Raw genomic sequence first — 23,785 nt, forward strand, 5'->3', positions numbered from 1 at the left:
GTGTATCATACCCCCAAGGAACCCCTGTAAAATACACATTACATCCTCCCTTTTTCTATTACGAAAGGTGAAGCTCAGAGTGTATGAATAACTTTCCCTCATTCAGAGGCTTCAAAAGTAGAAGATACTGGATTTGAATTTCGATTTGATGGAATCCATGTCAGTATTTTAACAAAAAATTCATGGTAGGTCCTTGAGCAGGAGAAAGATCTACTGATGGGCAAAGCTGTGATGTTAGAAATAGTTGTTTTACTATTTTACTACTTTTAATTTTCATATTCTGTTCTATTTTTGACTCCCTTCTCCCCACGTTGTTCTTCTCCCAAAGAACATTACCTTCAGCTGCCTGTCACTGTTGATAAGCACATTTAACAATAACTAATGAGTTAAAAAGCACTGTCCCACATTCCAAAGAGGTTAGAATTTCAAAGGCATGTGGCAAAAATGCCTTTAAGATGTATTACAAAAGTCTCAAAAGTTGTATTTTCAAAAAGTATGATAAATAAAACAATGAGTTTCAGTTGGGGTTAAAGCAGCAGTATTTTTTCCCCAGTTACTTGAATTCAAATCACATCCAATTGGACACTTTTTAGTGACTATTACCTAACTTAGGCCTATTAAAGGGATTGACATCCATTCATTCAACCAATGGTCATTAGCACTACTCTGTGCCAGGAGTGGGCCTGAGTGTACAGGGAAGGAACAGCTAGTCCACACAGTAAAGAGCACACCATCAAATGGGGAAAAACTGCCAAGCAAACGGGCAGTTAGAACATGGAGCAATGAAACCACTGATGACATACTGTTATGAGAGATGTATGGAGACACCGAGGGGGCCCTCCAGACCAGATTGTGAGATCAGGACCTGCTTTCTGCTTCCTCCAAAAAAACAAAGTTGGAGCTAAGTGGGAGGAAAAAAAAAAAAACTCATAGAAATAGCTAGATTTAAAAGTAAGGGATTTATGGAGGAAGACGATAGTGTCTCAACTCTGGCTGACTGTATCTACTGTGGTGCCCAACAAATTGAGTAAAATCATTCTTTTGACACAGAAACCCATAATACCCATTTCTACATGACAACACTAACATCTTTGTTTCAATGATGGCTGTGTCCAGGTGAGTCGTCCCAGGTTATACAGAGCTGCTCCGTCCAATGTGGCCATCCATATGTGGCTATTTGAAATGTATCTCATATGACCAAGAAGCCAAATTTTTAATTGTATTGAAATCCTCTGTAAGTGTAAACTTTATTTTTTTTTAAGTGTAAACTTTATATTGAATTTTGAATTAGTCTGAAAAAGCAAATGCAAAATAGCCAATTATTATTATTATTTTTGTCTATTGATTACAGGTTGAAGGATATATTGGACTAAATAAAATGTGGCATTAAAACAAGTGGGCGAAAGTCATGCCTTGAAGAGGAGATGTCTATGAAGAGTCCTTCCTACACACAAAGGAAGGGTAGCGTGAGAGAGCATGGCATATACAGAAACTCTCCTGCTCCGCTGGGGCTGTTAGAGCAAGATACCAGAGACCAGAGACTGGGTGGCTTCAAACACATATTTAGTTCTCACATTTCTGAAAGCTGGGAAAGTTCAAGACCAAGGTGCTGGCTGGGTCAGTTCCTGGTGAGACCCACTTCCTGCTTTGCAGATGGACTCATTGCTGTATGGTTGAAAGCAGAGAGAGAGGAAGCAAATACTCTTGCTTGGTATATCTTCTTCTAAGGGCACTCATTCCCTCATGATTATTTCACTCTTGTTACCTAATTACCTCCATAGAATTAAATGGGAAAGACCCTGTTCCCCAAAACCATCACGTTCAGGATTAAATTTCGACCTGTGAATTTTGGGGGGATTGTAAACATTCAGTCCATAGAGGCAATTACAAATTATATACTATGGCTAAAGGATCCTATGAAGGAAGGATGTAATAAAGTTTGAAAAAAATGATCAAAGACAAAGATGGACACATAAAGAGGATTTAGGTCAAAAGTTGGGGCGAAGGGGCTTGTTTGGGTTTAAGCAAACTGAAATATATAGACCCGGAACACTTCAGCTCTACTGGAGAAAAGGAAATCGTTTTTGGAAAAACGATCAACGGTAGTAACATTTTTATTTAAAGTCATGAGAAATGCAGGTTTCAATGATACTGATCCACAGGGTAGTGTTTATGAGTATTTCTTGGAGAACATCTAAGAAATTGTAACTGCCAGGCAACTAATTACTTACTGAATATAGATCTTTTTTTCTCCCAAAGTGAGGATGATGAAGTACACGTATGGCTGTCCTCCTATCAGTAGATCTCTACTCACTGGCAGGAAACACAACCAAGGAGTTAAGGTTATTGATCAGAGATGCTTTTAAACGCAGGGATTTGAAATTATTTTGCAGTGAGAGCAAATGTCCACCAGGTGGCAAACAGCAGTGAATCCTGGTCCAACTGGGCCCCACTCCCTGGTCTTCCTGCTACCTCTTTAGCAAAAATAAAAATGTCTAGGGAAGCAAGCTTCCATACCTGGGAAGTTATGATGCTGTCATTTGTCATTTGACTCATTTTACTTCAGGAGAAGACACTTGAAGGGGAAGAAAATGGGAGACCTTTGGTTTTGTAAGGGTAAAGGAGGCAGTTGTACTTGGAGCTGGTTTTTAATTGGAATTTTAAAAGGATACTTTTGAAAAGAATGCTTTGTCATTGGGACACTTGGGTGACTAAGCAGTTAAGAGTCTGCCTTTGGCTCAGTAATCCTGGAGTCCCGGGATGGAGATTGAGTGAGTCCCACCCACGTCGGGCTCCCTGCATGGAGCCTGCTTCTCCCTCTGCCTATGTCTCTGCCTCCCTCACTGTGTCTCTCATGAATAAATAAATAATTTTTTTTTAAAGAATGCTTTGTCATGGGGTAAAGGAGATTGGAAGAGGGAAATGTGAGCTTTCCATGAGAACCCAGAACAGTTATTTCTATAAGAAGAAGGGTAGGATCCATAATCTACCAGTGTCAACCTCTGCTTACCTTTCAAATTTTCCTAAAGGAAAAATAAAGATATTTAGAAACAGACAACTTATGAAAGCTTGCAGTTGTCTTAAAGCAAAATGATATACATTTCAGTTCTACATATGCCTCAGGAAAGACTTTTGCCTTCTCTGGGTGTCAGTTTTCTCATCTAGAAAGTAAGGCTGTTGGATAAAAATTGTATTAATAATTCTCATTAATGACCACTACTTAAGAGCCAGATTTTGTGCTAAATGATTTGTGACAATATCTCAATTATCTTAAGTGCTTTTTCATAGCAACCCTACAGGTTGGCGAAGTTTAATCCCTGTATTGATTATAAGGAAACAGGAACCTGAAGTTAGATAAGAAGAGCCCGTAAATGTTGGATTTGGGATTTGAATCCAGGTTTGGTCAACTCCAAGTCTGAGTTTCTAACACCACACAGCATGTGTTTATGGATGATCTCAAAGACTCTATTTCCTGCGAGGAAAATAACAGAGGATCTGAAAGAGTTTTTGGAAAGTGGTAAAATAGCAGTGTTATAAACCGAAGAAAACAAGAACTTATTTGCTTTAAACAATTGTTTGAGTTCCCTATCGATGCTGCAACGAATTACTGCAGACAATGGCTGAACACATCTCAAATGTATTATTTTGCAGGACTGGCATTCAGAAGTCTGAAATGAGTTTCACAGAGCTAAAATCAAGGTGTTGATGTGCTGTGCTCCTTCTGGAATCTACAGGGGAAAATCCATTTCCTTGCTTTTTCCAACTTTCGGGGTGACCTCATTCCTTTGCTCTTGCCCTTACTTCAAAGTATAGAGCAGAACATCTCTGAACTCTCTGACTCTGACCCTTAGACCTGCCTCTTCCACTTACAGGAACAGACTCTTGCCTTCCCAGTGGGCCCATCTGAGTAATTCAGTAATTGGACAATCCTGAACTCAAACGCATCTGCAGAATCCCTTCTTCCATGAAAAGTAGCATATTCTTGGGTACTGGAGATTGGGATGTGGAGATACATTTGATATTCAGCTTCCCGTAATAGCTAACACACATTGACTTTCTACTGTGTCAGGCCCTGTTCCAAGCACTTGATACAGATTTAATTTTCTCTTTCCTACAGCTCAGTGAAATAGTTACTACTATTAGCCTCATTTTTAAAATGAAGAAGCAAAGGCTCAGGGATTTTATGTAACAGTTCAGGATCATAAGCTGGTAAGTAGTGTATTCTGTTTTCTCCAGAGCCTCCGTTCTTCTTATTTTATACATAAATAAGGTCTTTGCAGTGAGAATAATGGGTGCTTTCACAAGTGTATTCAATGTACCGATATTTTGATGATTAACATTGCCATTTTCAATTTGCCTTAGGCCTTCAGGCTCTCTTGTAATCAGTTAAAGCTGTATTATAGCCATGGAGTCACTGCTCCTCTGGCCATTTCCAGGGGGGAGATACCTGTGTTCTATGCTCTTACAGAGATTCAAAATTCCATATCAGGTGATATGACTACTGGCTAAAAATAAATTTGTCGACAATGGATGTATTTTTTGCCTCTTGGTCTACACTAGCTATGGTTTCTAACCTTTCTGTTATAAATGTTTGTTTCTATACAACAAAATTTGTCATCTTTTTAGGCTATAGAGTTTCAGTCACATCTACCCTTGCCCTAACTCCTCCTCCTGACCAATGGATCTTTGAGATGTATATTGTTTCATTTCCAAATATTTGGGGATTTTCCGTATCTCTTTGTTATCAATATCCAGCTTAATTTTGTTATAATCTGATTATAATAATCAGATTATAATATGATTGTAATATAATCATTTCATAATATGAAATATGATTTTAAGTCTTTTAAATGTAGTAAGGATATTTTGTAACCCGAGATATGGTTTATCTTTGTGAAGGTTCCATGTACACTTGAAAATAATTTGTGTTTTACTACTGTTATATGGAGTGTTCTATGAATGTCAATTAGATTCCAAATGGTTGATTATGTTGTTTAGTTGATATATATCTTTTCTAATACGTTTTTATTAATGAGAGGAGAATATTGATGTTTCCAACTGTACTTATACATCTGTCCACTTTCTCTTTTTTTTTTTTTTTTTGTTTTGTTTTATCAGCTCTTTTTCGTGTATTTTGAGGCCGTTATTCTGTATCTAGGCATTCAGGATCAGTATGTCCTCTTGGTGAACTGACATGTTTTTCATTATGTAATATGTCTCTTTATCCCTAATTTTTCTTGTTCTGAAGTATACTTTATTTCTTACTAATGTAGCCACTCCATGTCAAGAGCTCTGAGAGTCTGAGACTTTATTTTACTTGCAAGCTAATAGCCTGCCACAGTTCCATGAATGTTGATGGAAGACACAGTATTGAGTCAGAGACTAAGAGCAATTTGTGTCTCACAGAAATTGCAGTATCCAGACTATTAGGTTCAGGTTCCCAAGCCCCACAGGGAAACACATGAGGAGAACCAGGGGGTGTATGCATAAGCAGCAGATTGTGCTCCAGGTAAGGAAGTCTGAGTGGCAACTGCGCTCATTTTTCAAAATTAACAGTAATGTCTGTCTTTGACTCGGAGTAAGATACTATTTCTATCTCCCAAGACCATTCACTATAGAAAAAGTAGCTTGAAACAAAGATCAGTCAGTACCTGACTTGCAAGAGGCACAGAAATGCAAGACACCTGGAGAGATTGTCTCCTATCACTTGTTTCCTTCTCATTGTGTTTGTATTGAGTATCATTTTCTGTCCTTTACTTTTACTATTACATTTATAGTCAGTTTCTTGGAAACAGTGTATAATTTCATCTTTTTATTTATCTACTATAAATATTATTTGGTGTTTAGGACACTTTTTTTTTTTCCTTTGAGAGGGAGAGAGAAGGGAGAGAGGGGCAAAGGGAGAGACTCTCCTTGCCTAGTGAGGAACCAGCAGGAGGCTTGATCTTTCAACCCTGAGATCATGACCGGAGCATAAATCAAGAGCTCAATTGACTGAGCTACCCAGGTGCCCCCAGCCCCTTTAGGATTTCTTGTAAAGCAGATCTGATGTTAACAAATGTTATCACTTCTCCTTTATCTAAAAATTACTTTATTACCCCTTTATTCCTTGAAGATATTTTTTGAGAGATATAGATTCTGAGTTCACAGCTCTTCCCTGTTACCACTTTAAAAATGTTAAACTGTTGTCAGCCCTTCTTAGCTTTTATTTCTTTTAGAAATCCACATTTGAATTACTGTCCCCTCATAAGTTAATGCTTTCTTTTTCTTTAGTTTTTTCATATTTTTGAATATTTAAAAAAAATGTTCAGTTGTCTCATGATGTATCAGAGTATGGATATTTTTTAATTTATCCTGTTTGGGATTAACTGAGATTTTTGCATCTTTTAATTCATATGTTTTGCTATCTTATGTCAGACGTTATTCCTTTACTTTTTATTTATTTATTTTTCCTCTGAGCCTGCTTTCCTGCTTTTACTGCCTTGCTTCTGATGACATAAATATTTTTTTTTGACATAAATATTAGATCTTTTTTTTTAAAGGTTTTATTTATTTATTTTTAAGAGAGAAAGAGAGTGAGCACAAGCAGACAGAGGGGCAGAGGAAAAGAGAGAGGCAGAAACAGACTCATTGCTGAGCAGGGAGCCGGACAAGGGGATGGATCCCAGGACCCGGAATTATGACCTGAGTTTAAGGCAGAGGCTTAACCAACTGAACCACCCAGGTGCCCCTAGATCTTTGGATTTATCTCACAGGTCCCTAAGGCTCTATTAACTTTTTCATTCTTCCTCACCTCTTTCTTTCTTATTAGATCATTTTTATAGATATATCTTCAAATTTATAAATCATTTCCTCTGGAGTCTCCATCCACTACTGAGCCTATCCAGTCATTTTTTTTTTCTAAATGTGTTATTATGTTTTTAATTTGTAAATTTTATTTGTTTTGTGATTTTCTATTTTTTATTCTGAGACTTTGTATCTTTTCAGTTGTCTCAAAAGCATTCAGCCTATCTTCTTGGATCTTGTTAATAATAGCTGCTCCAAGATCTTTTCCTGATAATTCCAATATCTATATCATCACAGAGTTGACATGTTTTGGTTTTGTTTTCCCTTGCAAGATGTCAAGATTTCCTATGCTGTCATATATTGAGAAGTTATGGATTACATCAGTGTATTATTGGATACTATGAGTCTCAGAGTCATATTGACAATGTTGGTCTTTCTGTCTTAGCAAGCAATTGACTGCATCACATTCAGCAGCCAAGTCCCTCCACACCTAAGGGCTCCAGTGCCAATGTCAGGTCAGTTTTCAGAGCCTTTGTAGTTTTATTTAGGTCTTTTCCATTTGATCACTCAATGGCCAGTCTAGGACCTGAGTGGTGATCAGGGCTTTAGTTCAGTTCCCAGACTATTGGGTGTGATGTATAGATTGGTGCATGCACATGTTGAGAATGAGTTCAGTAAGTCATACGTAACTGTATGAGATCATTTTCTTGAAATATCTCTTCTCTGATTTTCTTGAAAATTTCCTGCACCAGAGGATCCAGGTTCTGACCTCCTACCAGCAAAAACTGGACATCATCTTCTTATTCTGTTATGAGCTTTCTGTGACTATTTCTGTCTCTAGACAGTGGGGATCCCCTGCCCCCTTTTGACCACAGATGCTTCGGTCTTTGAATTTTAGATATCTTCCAAGTTGCTGCTGCTTCTGTGCCACTGTGAGATTGCCCAAGGGCCAGCTTAGGAGAGAACAACAGCAAAAAATTAGTGGGCTTTTTCCTATTGTATATGACCTATACAGACTCCCTGTGCCACTACTTATACAGAGAGATTCTTCTGAAATCCACATTACATCCACCTTGAGACTACACTCTTAGTAGCATGCTGTCTTTGATTCCAGGCTAGGAATAACTGAAGGAAATAAAAAGGGAAACTTACTGTCAGTTCAATAATAGCTCCAAAAATCACATTTTTTACCATAATCTTTCTGCCATTATTTATTTCTCAGATGGTTTCTTGATACATTCTGTTCAGATTTTTGGTTGCATTTAGTGGGAAACGCATCGACATCTCACTTACTCATCTTTACCAGAAATAGAACCTCTTAATTCACTATTAACTATTTTTAAATTATAACTGACATGAGCTTCAATATAGCTTAAAAGTCCTGCATAGAAAAGACAGAAATATTCATGTCATCATATGCATTCCTTTAATTTTTTTTATCTACTAGTTATGGCATTTCAAATCACCAAAATTAGAAATCAAAATTTGGCCCGACCATTTGGGCAAGACGTTTTTGTTGTGGCAGTCCAGAAATGATCTAGAACATCAGTATCCAACTAACTCAGAGTATTAAGGCTAGCACATAATAGTCAAAGTCATGGAAGACTTAATTTTTCCATTAAGCCACAGGGGGCAGCAAGAAATAGGAAGAGACCACTGGGCCTGCAGGAAAGAAGACTCCAGTTTGGTTACCTAATAAGCTGTAAAGCCTTGGGTAAGTTATTTAACTTATATGGGCTTTCATAACTGAATCCATAAAGCAGGCTAGAAGAAAATTCTGCTTAGATTTGCCCTCGATGCACTGAGACAACACAGATGGTAAATACCCAGTAAAGAGAGGCACTCAAAAAGGCAAGTTAATGACATATGTTACAAGATACTTTTTTTAAAGAAATGAAACCACATGAAGCACACAAGACTAGAAAATTAAATATGACATCAGAAAAAAAGGCAGATTATATAAGTTTAGAGATAGTGATAGCTATCCTGAGAGGTTGTAAAAGGAGTTAGAAATAATGTATGTACATGATCAAAAATCACAATAATATAACTCCTTTGGTGTTTTGGTTTGTTTGTTTGCTTTCTTTTTTTTTTAAGATTTTATTTGAGGGAGAGAGAGGGAGAGGGTGAGTGCACCCATGAACAGAGGGAGGAGTAGAGGGAGAAGCAGACTTCCTGCTGAGCAGGGAGCCAGATGCAGGGCCCAATCCCAGGACCCTGGGATCATGACCTGAGCTGAAGGCATATGATTAACTGAGCCACACAACTCTTGTTTTTAAAGATTTTATTTATTTGGGAGAGAGAGAGAGAGAGAGAGCAGAGGGAGGGCCAGAGGGAGAGGAAGAGAGAGAATCTCAAGCTGACTTCCCTCTGGGCAGGGAGCCTAACACAGGGCTTGATTTCATGACCCCAAGATCATAACCTAAGCCAAAATCAAGAGTTGGATACTCAACCAACTGAGTTACCCAGGTGCCCCAATGATAATATCTCTTAATACATGCACAATGTTCCCTCTATTTCAAATATTGTTCTTGTGCTTTGTACATGGTGTCTCATTTAACTAACAGCTTCTGAAATAGGTGCTATTATGATTCTTCATATATGACAGATGATAAAACTGACATACAACAAATTCATATAGCTAGAAAGTGGCAGAGTTGATATTTGAGATTCTAACCAAGCAGTTTGGGACCAGATTCCTTTCTATTAACCACTCTGCCATGCTACCTACTTCAATAAATCATAGTTTGCATCATCATCATCATTATTATTATATGATTTTAGTATCATATTATTCCTGTTATTTCTAACTAACATCTCCCTTTGGAATGATAGTATTCACTCTTCCATAGTGTTTTAATTTTTAGCGAAGCCTAAGTAACTAAATCACTCATTATGGGACTCATCTTTTGTAATACTCTTTAGCTGCCAATTATCTTTATGTAAGAATAGCATTCTGCCACCTTTTAGAGGATCTTTAAGAACAAAAGAGTTGCCAGAAATCACATCTTTTGAGAAGGGCACAAATTTTGTTTTCCAAAAATATAGCTGATAACAAATTTTTGAAGGCATCCTATGCTAAAGCCAAATCATCAAATAATAATGTATTTGTGAAGCCACTGTGTTATGGGAAAAGAGATGAAGTTATAATTGATAATGTCATATAACTCCAGGTAAGGAATAAAATAGTTCCCCAACATATGCAAAAATATTTATAGCAGCATTAATCATAGTAGCTGAGGAGAGGAGAGAGACAGGCCAGCTGAAATGCCTGTTAACTGTAAACTGGATTAATAAATTTTATATTTATGAAGCGGCCTATTACAATGAAAATAAATGAACTACAATCACACTTTACTGTACACTTGAATCTCAAGAAAGTAATTTTGAATACAAAGATAGACCATATGCTTTTATCTTTTTAAGTTCAAAGACAGGCAAAATTGCCTATTACTTTGGGGGGAATACAGTAACTGAGAGGGGGGTTGAGGGGACTTCTGAGGTACTGTTGATATTCTCAATCTGAGTGCTGATTACTCCTTCCTTCTCTCTTCCCTTCCTCCCTTCTCCCTTTCCTTCCTTCCCTTTCTTTCCTCCCTCTCCCTTGTCTCCTCCCAGTCTTCCTTTCCTTCCTTCCTTCCTTCCTTCCTTCCTTCCTTCCTTCCTTCCTTCCTTCCTTCCTTCCCTCTCACTACCAAAATGCAGACCTTGCAGACCTTGAAGCCCCATGCTACAACAGCAGCACACTTATTTTCAGAAATAAACTTTTGTCAAGTTAGTCACAAGGATGGAAGGTAGAGGTGAGTAAAAAGTTAAAGAAGATATATTTCCTAACTTCCTTTTTCCTTCTAGGAAAAAGAGAAAAAAAAAAGATTTCCAAGTTGGTTTCCTTCTTTCTCACTGTGTTTAGCTTTGTGTTGGTATGAGAGGCCCTTTAGATCTATCTGTAGGACCTACCAGCTGCTGATGCTCCCGGGCTGGTGAATATGACTAAGTCTCATCTCTCTTTTAAAAGTGAGTGATTCAAATGATACTTTTAAGGTTTTCATTTTTAAAAATTTATTTTTAGATCACCTTTGAGATGCAGTTGGTACATAGTGAATGGAGTTTTGGATGACATACTTAGGCTCAAAATTTATATCTATCCTCTAGTAGCTGCACCACCCCGCATATGTGTTTGGCTAAAACTGTTCACCAATTATCAGCATGTTGATAGAGAATGTTTCAGTTGACACTTTTATTCACAACAGGATTTAATGGTAATCAGAATTTCACCTGAATATCAGAATGTGTAAATGTGGTATGTCTCTTCTGAGCCCTAAATCTTATCGTGTGTTCCTAGTGTGGGTAAACAAAGTAGGACAAATCAATGTCAATGTGCATAAAACCATCATTTATTTTAATTCACTTGTATGGCAGAGATTCACTTGTATGTTTGTCCGAGTCGCTTTGACATCTAAATAGAATCATATGGACCACTCCCAAGCCTAAACAATTCTAAATTTTCCTCTGTAATTTCTTAGAATTCCAAGACCCCTGGGACTCAAAATCCCACTTTCTTCTAATTAAATCTCTATGCCTTGTTCTCTTGTACATGCTGCTTCTTCCTGCACCACTTCACTCCAGGCAGGCAACTGCCCCTTGCCATGTTTCATAACAGATAAAATGACACAACAGAAAAGACAAATGCAAAAAGAAAGAAAGAAGGGAAGAAAGAAACAAAGAAAGAGATATATGTGTGTGCAATAGACTTTATTGGAATTGAGATGAGGTAGAGTATAGGAGGGGGCAGGTGTCCATCACAGCTGTGCAAAACTCCCCAAATGCAATGTTAAGTATCCTCTGGTTTATTTTTTTTTATTTTTTTTTATTTTTTTATTTATTTATGATAGTCACAGAGAGAGAGAGAGAGAGAGAGGCAGAGACACAGGCAGAGGGAGAAGCAGGCTCCATGCACCGGGAGCCTGATGTGGGATTCGATCCCGGGTCTCCAGGATCGTGCCCTGGGCCAAAGACAAGCGCCAAACCGCTGCGCCACCCAGGGAGCCCTATCCTCTGGTTTAAAATGGCCTTTGGTCAGCCTTCCACTTAGCCTTTTCCTGCTTGCCTCTTCCTGAAGAGTGCCCAGCTTTAAGTGACCTCTGTTCTCACCGCTGCGCACATGCTTCTTTGTCAGCCTCCCCACCCCAGCCTTGACCTCTGTCCTTCACTCACTGAGCACAAGCCAAGTCTGCCAATGCTGTGGAGCAGAGCTCTTGAGCTTTTCCTATTCTTATTTGCTTCCTGCCAACATTCACACCTTCAGGCCTCTCCTTTCCTCCCCCAAAGCTCATCAAGGCATTTTCCCAAACAAAACCATTTCCTTTCCTAAGAAGCTGTATTTCCCACAGGCAAGAGAACGTTTCAAACTTTCCTCCTGACATATGTATGCTCTGCTGTTTCTGGCATAATCCATTGGTTTTAAAAAAATGAAAAATAAAAGAAGTGTCTCTCTTAACTATAGAGAAAAAAACTGATGGTTACCAGAGGGGAGGTGGGAAGGGTGGGTGGGTGAAATAGTTGATGGGGATTAAAGAGTACACTGATCATGGTGAAAAGAATAATAACAAAGTGAAATTTTTAAGTGTCTCACCTGTGGCATTAGGGGATTAGCAGAGCTGCATGAGGGTCATTTCTCCCAGTGGGGATCAAGTGGTCATTTTGTAGAATACCTTTTCTCTCCTACCCCATAAGCCAAGGGTTGATGCAAAATCCTCAGTGCAGAAGCTGGCAATGATGATGGTGGACCATGTGGAGGGACTGAAGTCTCATTACGCCTTTCTGTTCATACCATCAATGCCAGAGATTGTAGAACCTTGCCTTCCCTGCTTTTTCCTCCATAAAACAAGAGGTTACAGAACTGCTTTTCTCATGGACTTTGTCCCCAGAATCAAGGGTCCACATAGCCAGGTAAGTGATGGAGTACTGTTTCCACAGGTGAATTCATTGCCAAAACTTTCTAGGACATAGACTTCCAATTTTCTGATCCAAACCTCATCCTTCCTTTTCCAGTAAAGGCTCTGGAAGAGTTAAATAAATTGGGACAGTGTGAGAGTCAAAGAGACTTAAGTCCTGATTGGAGAAAAGAGAGCCATAATTCTAGTTTTCTGAAGGTGTTGGGTTTTTATTACAATTAATAGATGAGAGGGATCCCTGGGTGGCGCTAGTGGTTTAGCGCCTGCCTTTGGCCCAGGGCGCGATCCTGGAGACCCAGGATCGAATCCCACGTCGGGCTCCCGGTGCATGGAGCCTGCTTCTCCCTATGTCTCTGCCCCTCTCTCTCTCTCTCTCTCTCTCTCTCTCTATCATAAATAATAAAATAAAAAATTAAAAAAAAATAGATGAGAGGTAGAAAAGTATGGTAGGTAAGCACATGCACTCTGTGGTCAAGCTGTCACTCTTCAAATTCCGGTTCTGCTGCGTGCTAAGCTGTCTTACCCTAGACAAGTCATTTAACCTCTTCTTGCTTTCCCTTTTCCATAATATTGGTCTCTAAAGATTCACATAGTAAGTACTCTGGAAATTATAATTCTTATTAATGTTAGTTGACAAATTCTCATACTCATTTGAAATATTTGTTACATGACAAGTATGGAGAAGCAGCGTACTATTCTAGAAAGATAAAACAGACCAGTTCCCTAGCTGCAGAGAGCTTTCATCCTAGGGGGGAAGTAAGATATCACAGTTATTAGGCAATTGCAATTCTTATCAAGTACTTTATGAAGGAGGAAAGCAGAAGAGTGAGAGCGAGCTCAGCGTGAACATGTACTAGAGAGATTTAACCTTGACTGGAGGGGGAGAGAGATACTTTATCTAAAGAAGGGACATTGAATCCAAGGTGTGGGTCAAGTCAGGGGTGGGGGAGGTAGGCAAATAGAGGAGCAAGAAGTATTTTGAGTACAGAAAGACACATACGCAAAGGTCCAGGGCAGGGGAGGGACTGGACCTGGATAGCCAAGTGAGAACAGTGAGAATAGTCTGACCTGAGAGGCAGTAAGGCAGAGGACAGTCTGGATTTGGAGACAAGACTTAATATTGGGAGACTTTTAGGTCACATTAGACCTTGAGAGCATGAGTCTAAGGACTACCAGGAAGTTACCAAAGAGTTTCCATATTTTATTTTTTTAAATGAAATATTTTGGTATATTTATCTTCCCAAATTTGGTCACCAAGGTATTCAGGGAACCTGAAATATAGGGCATGTTTAATGACAATGTTAGTGTAACCCTAAGGAATGCTCAAAAATGCTTGAAAGATTTGCAATCCTGCCATGTGTATGAAGGGTTAGAATATGTCAGGGCATGTGGGTGACTCAGTTGGCTAAGCATCTGCCTTTGGCTCAGGCCATAATCCCAGGGTCCTGGGATTGAGTCCCACATCAGGGTCCCTGCTTCGTGGGGAGTCTGTTTCTCCCTCTACCCCTCCCCGCTTCTTGTGATCTCTCTGTGTCTCTCTCAAATAAATCAAAATCTTTTAAAAAATGATTAATTAAAAAAAAAGAAAGAAAGAACATGCTGGGAGGCCTACTGTGGCCCTCACTTGGCCCTGACCCATATTCATTCTCCTTTTTTCCAGGATGTATCCTGATTTTTGTTCAGAGGATTCACTAGTTCCTAATTAGCATCCATGAGATTTAGGTGGTATTCACTGGAGACAGCTCTAGCAGTAAAATGTGCAAAGTTCCAATCGTGTGCATATCCTACATTGCTCTGGCAGAGTGATTAGATTAAGGAAATGTAGCTAATAAAACCAATGAGAAATTGACTAGAGATTTACGAAATGGAAAATATTGCCCTTTCTGTGAGATTTAACACAATTCACTTTCCTTTCTTAGAGCAATTTAATTTGAGATTTCTTGCTTCCTTTTTGCCTTCCTCTCTCCCTCCCCTGTTGCCCCCCACCCCATTCCTCCTTCTTTTTCTCTGGTTTCTTTTGGCCATTAGTGATGATAAATTCCCTAACTGATATTGGTGCTCACAAGTATAGCTAGGATCAGTGAGTAGAAGCTACAGAGAGATAAATATAGCTGTATATGAGAGAGACAAAGAGAGACAGCGACAGAGAGAGGTGGTGGTGGTGGGGGGGAACCGAAGCTTGAATTCCTATACACCAAACTGCTTGTAGTTTTGTGCTTACTGATTTGTGTTTTTGTCTATTTAATTTTGCTGTTTGTTCTGCTCAAAACAGTCTTCTACTCTATCATATCTGATTAATTCCTATTCTACCAAGACAGCTCTGGACCCTCTCTTCTGGAAGCTTTTGCCAAACCCTCCAGGGGGTTTCTGGGCAGGGCCAAGAGCCCCTCCACACACAGATCCTGTTTACTCACATTTGTATCTCCTTCACCCAGCTGAATGCCTGACACACCGTCTTCACCATGTTAGGGTGCAGAAATGGAATCACCTGGTCTCAAGACAGAATTATCTTTGTGGTAACACTGGAGAAGTTCAAACATAAGTTATAGGAGTGCTGTGATTTATTACAGTCCAAGATGAGATAAATAGAGAAAGTAAGAAAAGTGCTTAGATATTCTTATAGAAATTGAAATGAACAAATTATCCAGGTTGTTTTGTGTTTTACAGAAGTATCTGTATGCAAGGATTGAATTTGTTTTAAACAGTGGGGGTTCTTTATCACATCTAGTGTGCTAGCTGGTTTGAGGTGATGTGCTGGAGAAATTTCAAACATCATTTGAGGAGTCACATGGGATAACTTGTTGAGTTTCTCTCATTTTATTGTGATGAGACAAAACAGAACAGCCTATTCTTGATATTTGAAATTATATATATATATAATTGAAATATATATATATATCAGAACAGCCTATTCTTGATATTTTAAATTATATATAATTGAAATATATATATTGAAATATGTATTGAAATAACATATATATGTTATATATATGAAATTTTATATATATATATATATATATATATATATATATATATATATATATATGTTTTCCTTCATGTCCTCCTGCCTATCCCATCTGTCATCCCATTCTTGCCAAATGGTGTTCATGATGCCTTGAGTCCACTCTTCCAGGTGGCTGTTGTGACTTAAGCACCAACTCCTTTCAGGGTCAACAGCTAATCTAATCCAGGAGAATAAACCACTATAGGTGGCCTTCACACTTGAGTGATGGGGCAGTGGGAGATGTGCAGGTGAAGCTGGAGTCCATCTCCTTGTTATCTCCATAAGTGAGTGCTTCCTCTGTCACTGTTGGAGCCAGGCCCTAGAAGCAGCTCTTAGTTTAGAAGTATAGACAAAGCAAAGGAGCTATTTCTGTTTGCCATTTTCATCCTAAATTCTTGGCTCCTATTCTACTTCTACTTTATTCCTACATATTTCCATTTGGCTTTTGGACATTGAGGATAAAATATTTTTATATTTTAGTGGCTGTGAGATAGGTTTTTTTGTGTGTGTGTGTATATGTATGTATGCATGTGTACTTAATCCAAAATCAGTGCAGTTCTAATGGAGAGAAAAAAAAATCTACTGTAGCTACTTATCATGGTATTAAACTCACTGCATTAAGTACACCATGCAGTTCTTCCTCTTTTTATTAAAACTCACACAGCCCTAATGAGCTATGATATCACCCCTGTGCAAGGATCACAGTTCTAATGACAGCATTGAGTTTTATAAAAATGCTTTAAAACAGCAGTTGTGAAAACATCTTCAAAGTGAACTGCCTAACTGAGGCTGCATTCTCATTTCAAGGAGAAGCCAGTCACCCTCCCAGGCAGGCATGAGAAATTCTGGGTAAAAGGTGGAAACTCTTTCTTCACTTCTCTGTGAACTGCTTCCACTGAGAACTCCTGCAGACTCATGAATACATTGTTCAGCCCCTGGAGAAGACATAAACTTTTCATATTTTTAATAGTGCTTGTACAAGCTTTCAATCTGGACAGGCTAGTGTTGGAATTCTGTCTCCAACACTAAGTAGCTCTTGAATTTTTGTTAATTAATTTAATCTCCTTAAGTTAGTGTTTTACAATCTGCAGGTCACAACCCATTAATGGTTGTAAAATCATTTAATGGTCAAAACAGCATATGCAATAGAATAAAAAATATCAGAGTTTATCATATGCTTTAAGAATAAAACTCATGTTTTATTTCAGGATACCTGGGTGGCTCAGTGGATGGGCATCTGCCTTTGGCTCAGGGCATGATCCCCGAGTCCCAGGATCAAGTCCCACATTATGCTCCTCACAAGGAGTCTGCTTCTCCCTCTGCTTGTGTCTCTGTCTCTCTCTGTGTGTCTCTTATGAGTAAATAATTAAAATCTTTTTTAAAAAAGGAAACTTTAGTTTTATTTCTACAAAAAATGATATATTCCTTTGTGTTTCAGAGTTTCTCAAGTTGTTTTTATTTTAAAGATTTTTTTTTTGAGAGAAAGAGAGCAAGAGGGGGAGGGAGAAAGAGAATCTTAAGCAGATTCTGTACTGAGAGAGAAGAGCCTGACTGGGGGCTCAATCTCACCACCCTGAGATTACAACCTGAACCAAAACCAGGAGTCCCATGTTTAACTGTCTGTGCCACCAAGGCGCCCCCAGAGTTTCTCAAGTATTTTTAAAACAATACCCTAAGCCTTGATTTTATTGTCTCTAATTACCACCTTAATGACTTAAAATCCATAGAAAATCAAAGTCGACTATATCATCTTCCCTCTGCTAGTATTTGGCTCTTTGTTGAGGAAAATGCTCTGAGAAGCTGTGTAGTGGATGGAAGATGAAAAATTATCTGGTGGAGAGCAGGACACAGCTAACTTTTACTATATCAGAGACAGAGACAAGACTTGGGAAAGGTCAGTAGTAGTGGAAGACTGACAGCTAGGCTGGGAGGAGAAAGGAGGAGCCCAGGGATGATGAAAATCAGGGTTGTGCATAGAGAGGCAACCATGAGGAATCCCCAATAGAAAGAATGGCCAAGAGAGTTTCTAGGACTCTGGTGTCTAAGATTTAGTTTCTGGCATTATTTATTTTATGAGCTCTATACACATTGCCGAAAAACAAAAATGAAAGCTAAATATAATCTAATGAATTTAAAACAATATAGTTTTCTGATTGTGTCATAATGTACTGACTCTATTTTTACTTTGTTTTCAGTAGAAGTTTAAAATACTCCTGAGTCTTATGTAGTGATGTGTTATGAACTGAATTATGTCCTTTCTAAAGTGTATGTAATGAAGGCTTATCCCCCTGTGTGACTACATTTGGGGATAGCACCTGGAGTAGGTAATTAAGATTAAATGAGGTCATAAGAGTGGGACCCTAATCTAATATGAGTGGTTTCCTTACAGGAAGGGGGAGAGATCTCAGGAATGTTTTTGCACAAAGAAATGGCCATGTGAGGACACAATAAGAAGAAAGCTATCTGCACGTCATGGAGAGAGGGTTCAGAAGACATCAAATCTGCCAACACCTTGATCTTGGACTTCCAGGCTTCAGAACTAGGATAAAATAAATTTATTTTGTTTAAACTGTCCAGTCTGTGATGTTTTGTTATGGCAACCCAAGGAGACTAATACATGTTATTTGCAAGTGATTATAGAAAAACGGCCAGGAACCATGTTCGTGCTTAAAAGCATCAACTGCAGGAAGTAAAACAAAAGAAAGATTTTAAAAATCTGAAGTAGAAAATTAGAGTGAAAAGGTCCCTGGTAGATTGTAATTATTCACTCATACCCTAAATCTCTGGAAATATTTGATGGTATGCTGGATTTTTCCTGGTATATCTATGATGGGAAACTCCTTAAAAATGTTGTAAGACACACTGGAAACTTGGAGCTACCATGCAATAGACAGCTGGTTTACATGCAGCTGTCAAGTTTCATATAATGAAACTTATGTATAAATATGCATACTTAATAAATGACCAATAAGAAAATGAGATTAGCATTCCTAAATGGATGAAAATTAGACAAATGTATGCAACTATTTTAATATCTTTGAATATCTGTAGACCAACTATTGACAAAGTAATTCATAATGCTACTTGATAGAATATGGCTTAAAGGTCACAGACTAATTAGAATATCAGAGTTTGATGTCAAAGTAATTCCACTTCATACTGTGGGGATTTGACCTGTTTCATGTCCAAAATCATTGTTTTTTTTAAAAGACATCCTGTTATTAGTAGTTTACCATATACTTCTTAGAGTAACTAGCACAACATGATCCTCAATAAAGATCACATTTTGGAAAGAGAAGAAAGAAGAGAGAAAGAAAAGAAAGAAAGAAGAAAGAAAGAAAGAAAGAAAGAAAGAAAGAAAGAAAGAAAGAGAAAGAAAGAGAAAGAAAAAAAAAGAAAAAGAAAGAAAGAAAGAAAGAAAGAAAGAAAGAAAGAAAGAAAGAAGGAAGGAAGGAAGGAAGGAAGGAAGGAAGGAAGGAAAGAAGATAGGAAGGGAGGAATGGTTTACAGAAATTTTTAGTTTGGTTCTATATATTGAGATAATACACACACTGTTTTGCAATAGGCTTGTGTGTGTACATACATGTGCATGCAAGTATGCTTGTGAATGTTTGATAACTAGTTTTTTATTCAGTAGGGCTCTTCACCAGTATTCTAGTTGTTGCCATGGTTAATTTGTATGAACCCTTCCTTTGAAGTTACATATGGCCATATGACTTGGTCAGTGAAATATAAGCTGACATGATATTTGTCACTTCTGGGTGGCATTAAAATATTTATCACATTTTCTTATTTTTATGGCTACCAGTTCAAGAAGGTGTAGGCCTTGAATGAGGCAATTGTAGACCAGATATAGCTTTATGTGCGTTGAGATAGACATGTATGAGTGAGAAATAATACGTTTTGCTTTAGTCCACTGACATTTTGACACTAGTTATTATTGAAGCATAACTTAATCTATCCTGATCGACACAGATGGCAAAGTGGATAAGAGGACACACTCTAATGTCTGACCGCCTGAGTTATAATTCTGACTTTGCCTGCAAGAACTCTGTGATGTTGAGCAAGACACTTGACCCATATGTGTTATGACCTTCTCATTTGAAAAATGACGGTCAGGGTAATATCTACCCCTTGGGGTTGTTGGGTTGTTGAGAACATAAACTGTGTTAATATATGTAAAACACTTAAAGCAATGCCTAGCACCTACTGTGCACCTAACATGTAATCAAGTAATTTATTGTTATTACTGTTATTATTATATTATTATATACATAATTTTAAATGAAATCAATTTGGCTTCAAGGTATAAATTTTTTTTGTTAAAGTTTTGAAAAATGTACTTTTTTACTTCTCCAAAGGAATTTACTTGATACTTTAATATTTTTTAAATATGTCCAGTACATAAGGAAGTTTATATATTACATTTTATTTAACTTTTGCAGCCATCTTGGGAGGCTGATAATTGTTTTTTTTTATTTTATTGGTTAACAAAACTAATGTTCATTCATCATGAGACGCACAGCCAGTTTTTTATACAATGCCATAGTCCATGCCATGTTTATCTTACCCCATGTCCAGACGAAATGCTACAGCTGTGAGAGTAACATGATTTTTATGGCAATTCTGATAAAAATTGCATTTTTAACTAAGCTAATTACTTAATTCAATTGATCAGTAGTAAATAGATAAGTATCCATTGGTGGAAAAAAAATGAGCATGAAATGAATGGACATTAGTGGTTATTATGGAGTCTCCCATTCAGGTAACTTCCTTCTGTAGCTCTTGAATTAATTTGGTTGGCTTTTATCCCAGAAGAAAATAATTGACTGGTGAACCTATGGCCTTTGCAGGAATCTCCATCACTGAGAACTGCTAGATAAATATCTTATACTGACCAGTCCATCTTGACATTGTCCATCTTGTTTTCCAGGGCCTGATTTTTTTCCCCAGTGGATTCCTTTTCTTGACTCCTTATCTCTGGTCCTGGGGGACTCTTCAACTCCTTTGAGTACTTTTCTAATCATATACTGCCACTATGACTGCCAAGCAAACAAAAATCAACCATTTTAGTTGTAAATCCAGATTAACTAACTTGTTCTTTCACTAAATTGTAAGGTTGTTTGGTCAGAAATATAAAAACTAGACAAATGGCCTGGATTCTTAGACTTAGCTGTTTCTTCCCTCTTTTCCCTCATTCTCCTTGAATCCCTATTTTCTTCATTGACCTAATTTAGAGTTTTATTCTCTGCTCTAAGTGGACCATATAACAAAACAAAGGAAACATGTCATATATTGTGACCAAGACCAGGAATGGCAGCTCACCATTAGCAGTAAACGCATTTTCCCTAAAATTTTGACTCTGAATGAAAATGGCAAATGTTTACATTATTTGATCATTGATGTGGGTGTGAGATATTTGAGTGCATTTGTGAATAAATTCAGTCCAAAATAAATTACTTTGGTTGCTATGAGTCATACAGGAAGATATGAAAAATCATCTTCCCCTTTGCAAAGGCTATACAGAAAGAGTTTAACAGAATAAGCTAAGAATTGGAAACCAAGAGGCTTGGGTTCTAGACCACACTTTATCATGTCTGTCTGTGATGTCATACTGACTATGTGATAATGAGAATAAAACCACACCTTTATTTGGTGTGATAGTACTACTGTGACAGTAAAAAAAAGGCCTCATGTGCAAAAGTACTTATCATATTGCTAACTAAATAATACAAAAGTCCTGGGAGGGGAAGACAAGGCAATGGATGTATGAGATAGGGCACAACTGTTTAAATCATTATAATAATTATGGCTGTTATTTACTGGAAAAGTCCTTTGAGTCAGCAATGATACTATATATTTTAAATACACTATTTCATTTAAATATCCCATGAATATTTAATTTAGAATTATATGCTATCCACATTTTAGTCTGAGAAGACTTCACTACAGAGAGGTAAAAGTAACGGATACCTTCATTCACAGAAGGCTTCAGAGTCAGGATTTAATCTCAGGTTGCCTGAGTCTAAAGTCAGCATCTTTAATCACAATGCTTTGTGCTCTTCTACCTATTTTAATCACAAATAGTTCTTAAAAAAAAAATCTTTGTGAGGAATTTGTTAAAAAAATCCTGGAAAATTAAGCAAAAAAAAAAAAAAATCTATGTATCTACCTATCTCTCTAGTGTGATCAAAAGTTTGAAACAGCCAAAAAGAAAAAAAAAGTTTAAAACAGCCATATCATATGTCTTCAGGGAAATGCAAATTAAAACAATGAAATACTCCTACACACCTATTTAGAATGGCCAAAATCAAGAACAGGGACAATAGCAAATATTGGCAAGGATGTAGAGCAACAGGAATTCTCATTCATCGCTGGGGCAAAAGCAAAATGGTACAAGCACTTTGAAGAACAGTTTTGTGGTTTCTTACAAAACTAAACAGATTCTTATCACACAATCTACCAGTTATACTCCTTGGTATTTACCTATTGTAGTTGAAAACTTATGTCCACACAAAAATCTACAAGTGGTTGCTTATAGCAGCCTTAGTAATAATTGCCCAAACTTGGAAGCAACCAAGATATCCTTTTGTTGGTAAATAGATAAACTGTGGTTCATTCGAACAATGGAATATTATTCAGCCCTAAAAAGAACAGAACTACCAAGCTGTGCAAAGACATGGAGGACAATTAAATACATACCATTAAGTGAAGAAGCTACTTTGAAAAGGCCTCATACTGTATGATTCCAGCAGTATGATAGTCTATAAAATATAAGACTATGGAAACCATAAAAGGTCAGTGGTTGGCAGGGGTTGGAACTGAAACAGGAAGGGATGAATAGGAAGAACATAGAGGATATTTAAAGCAGTGAAAATACTGTACATGATACCAGAATGATGGGTGTATAACATTATACATTTGCCCAAACTCATACAAAATACAACACCAAGAGTGAACTGTAACATAAACTCTGGACCTTGGGAGATTGTAATATGTCAAGGTAGGTTCATCAGTCATAACAAATGTACCACTCTGTTGATGATGGGAGAGGCCTTCATGGGGGCAGAGGATATACGGGGAGTCTCTGTACTTTCCTCGCAATTTTGTTCTAAGCCTAAAACATCTCTAAAAACAAAATGAAGCAAAATGAAACTATAACACACACATACACACACACACTCAAAAGACTGAAAAAAGTCTTATACCAAAATGTTAATTAACAGTCACATTCTTCAAATTGTAGGGCTCTTCTTTTTAAAGTTTTATTTATATATTTTCTTCTGCATTTGTATATTTATTAAGCAAATTATTTAGTGAGAAATGAATATGTTTCATAATTAAAATTATTATTTTTGAAACCAAAATAATGGTGATCAGGCAGAGTCCTCATTCATGGCCCCACTTCTCACGATCTGCATTAGTCATGTCATTTTATTCCGTAAGCTGAATACCCTTTTGCACATTGTCCAAGGAATGATAATAATGACAGATATTTCGGGAATACTTTACGCAGGCCAGGGATTGTGCTAAATCCTTTATATTTTTTCTCTGTTTCATTCATATAACTACTTTATACTGAGGTCTTTGTTCTTCCTTTCATTTTATAAATTACGCTACTGAGATCCAGAAAAGACGACTTTTCAAGTTCATTAAGCTAGTAAATGGTGGATCCAGAACTCAACTCAAAGTGTGTTTAATTCCAAAGTGGGCCTTTACCATTAAATAGCCTGCCTGTCTAGCCTCAGAGTCATAAAACCTAGCAGGTCACAGCTTATAGGAACTAATTTTAATCACTCTTAGGTAGGTTGAGAAAAGAGACTGTGAACATTTGGATTCATAGTCACAAGGAACATTAGGAATTTTAGAGTTGACTTTTAATGAATTACTTTATCAATTTCTCATTTATACTAATTTATTTGGTGGAGAAAAAGCAACCCATGTCCCAGTTTACCCCACAGGCTATTTCCTTGGTTTGGAAACATTTGAGGCAAAACATACACCCTTTAATTATAAAAGCAATTTTGGTAAAAAAAAAAAA

The 23,785-nt window shown here is 37.5% G+C and overlaps 2 long non-coding RNA genes across 2 annotated transcripts in view; both read left to right on the plus strand.

Moving 5' to 3' along the window:
* LOC140598966 (uncharacterized) overlaps positions 1-5,006 on the plus strand; it is a 35,374-nt gene extending 30,368 nt beyond the window's left edge. The window contains exon 2 of the long non-coding RNA XR_012001487.1: positions 1,352-5,006. This is a non-coding gene — a long non-coding RNA (uncharacterized lncRNA). The remainder of the gene's footprint in view (positions 1-1,351) is intronic.
* Positions 5,007-5,872: 866 nt separating this feature from the next.
* Positions 5,873-18,320, plus strand: LOC140598965 (uncharacterized). The gene is made up of 3 exons (XR_012001486.1): positions 5,873-8,500; positions 10,405-10,586; positions 18,134-18,320. It is a non-coding gene; the product is annotated as an uncharacterized lncRNA (long non-coding RNA).
* Positions 18,321-23,785: the final 5,465 nt, after the last annotated feature.

This window comes from Vulpes vulpes, chromosome 5, assembly GCF_048418805.1.
Source record: "Vulpes vulpes isolate BD-2025 chromosome 5, VulVul3, whole genome shotgun sequence".
Classification (NCBI taxonomy): domain Eukaryota; kingdom Metazoa; phylum Chordata; class Mammalia; order Carnivora; family Canidae; genus Vulpes; species Vulpes vulpes.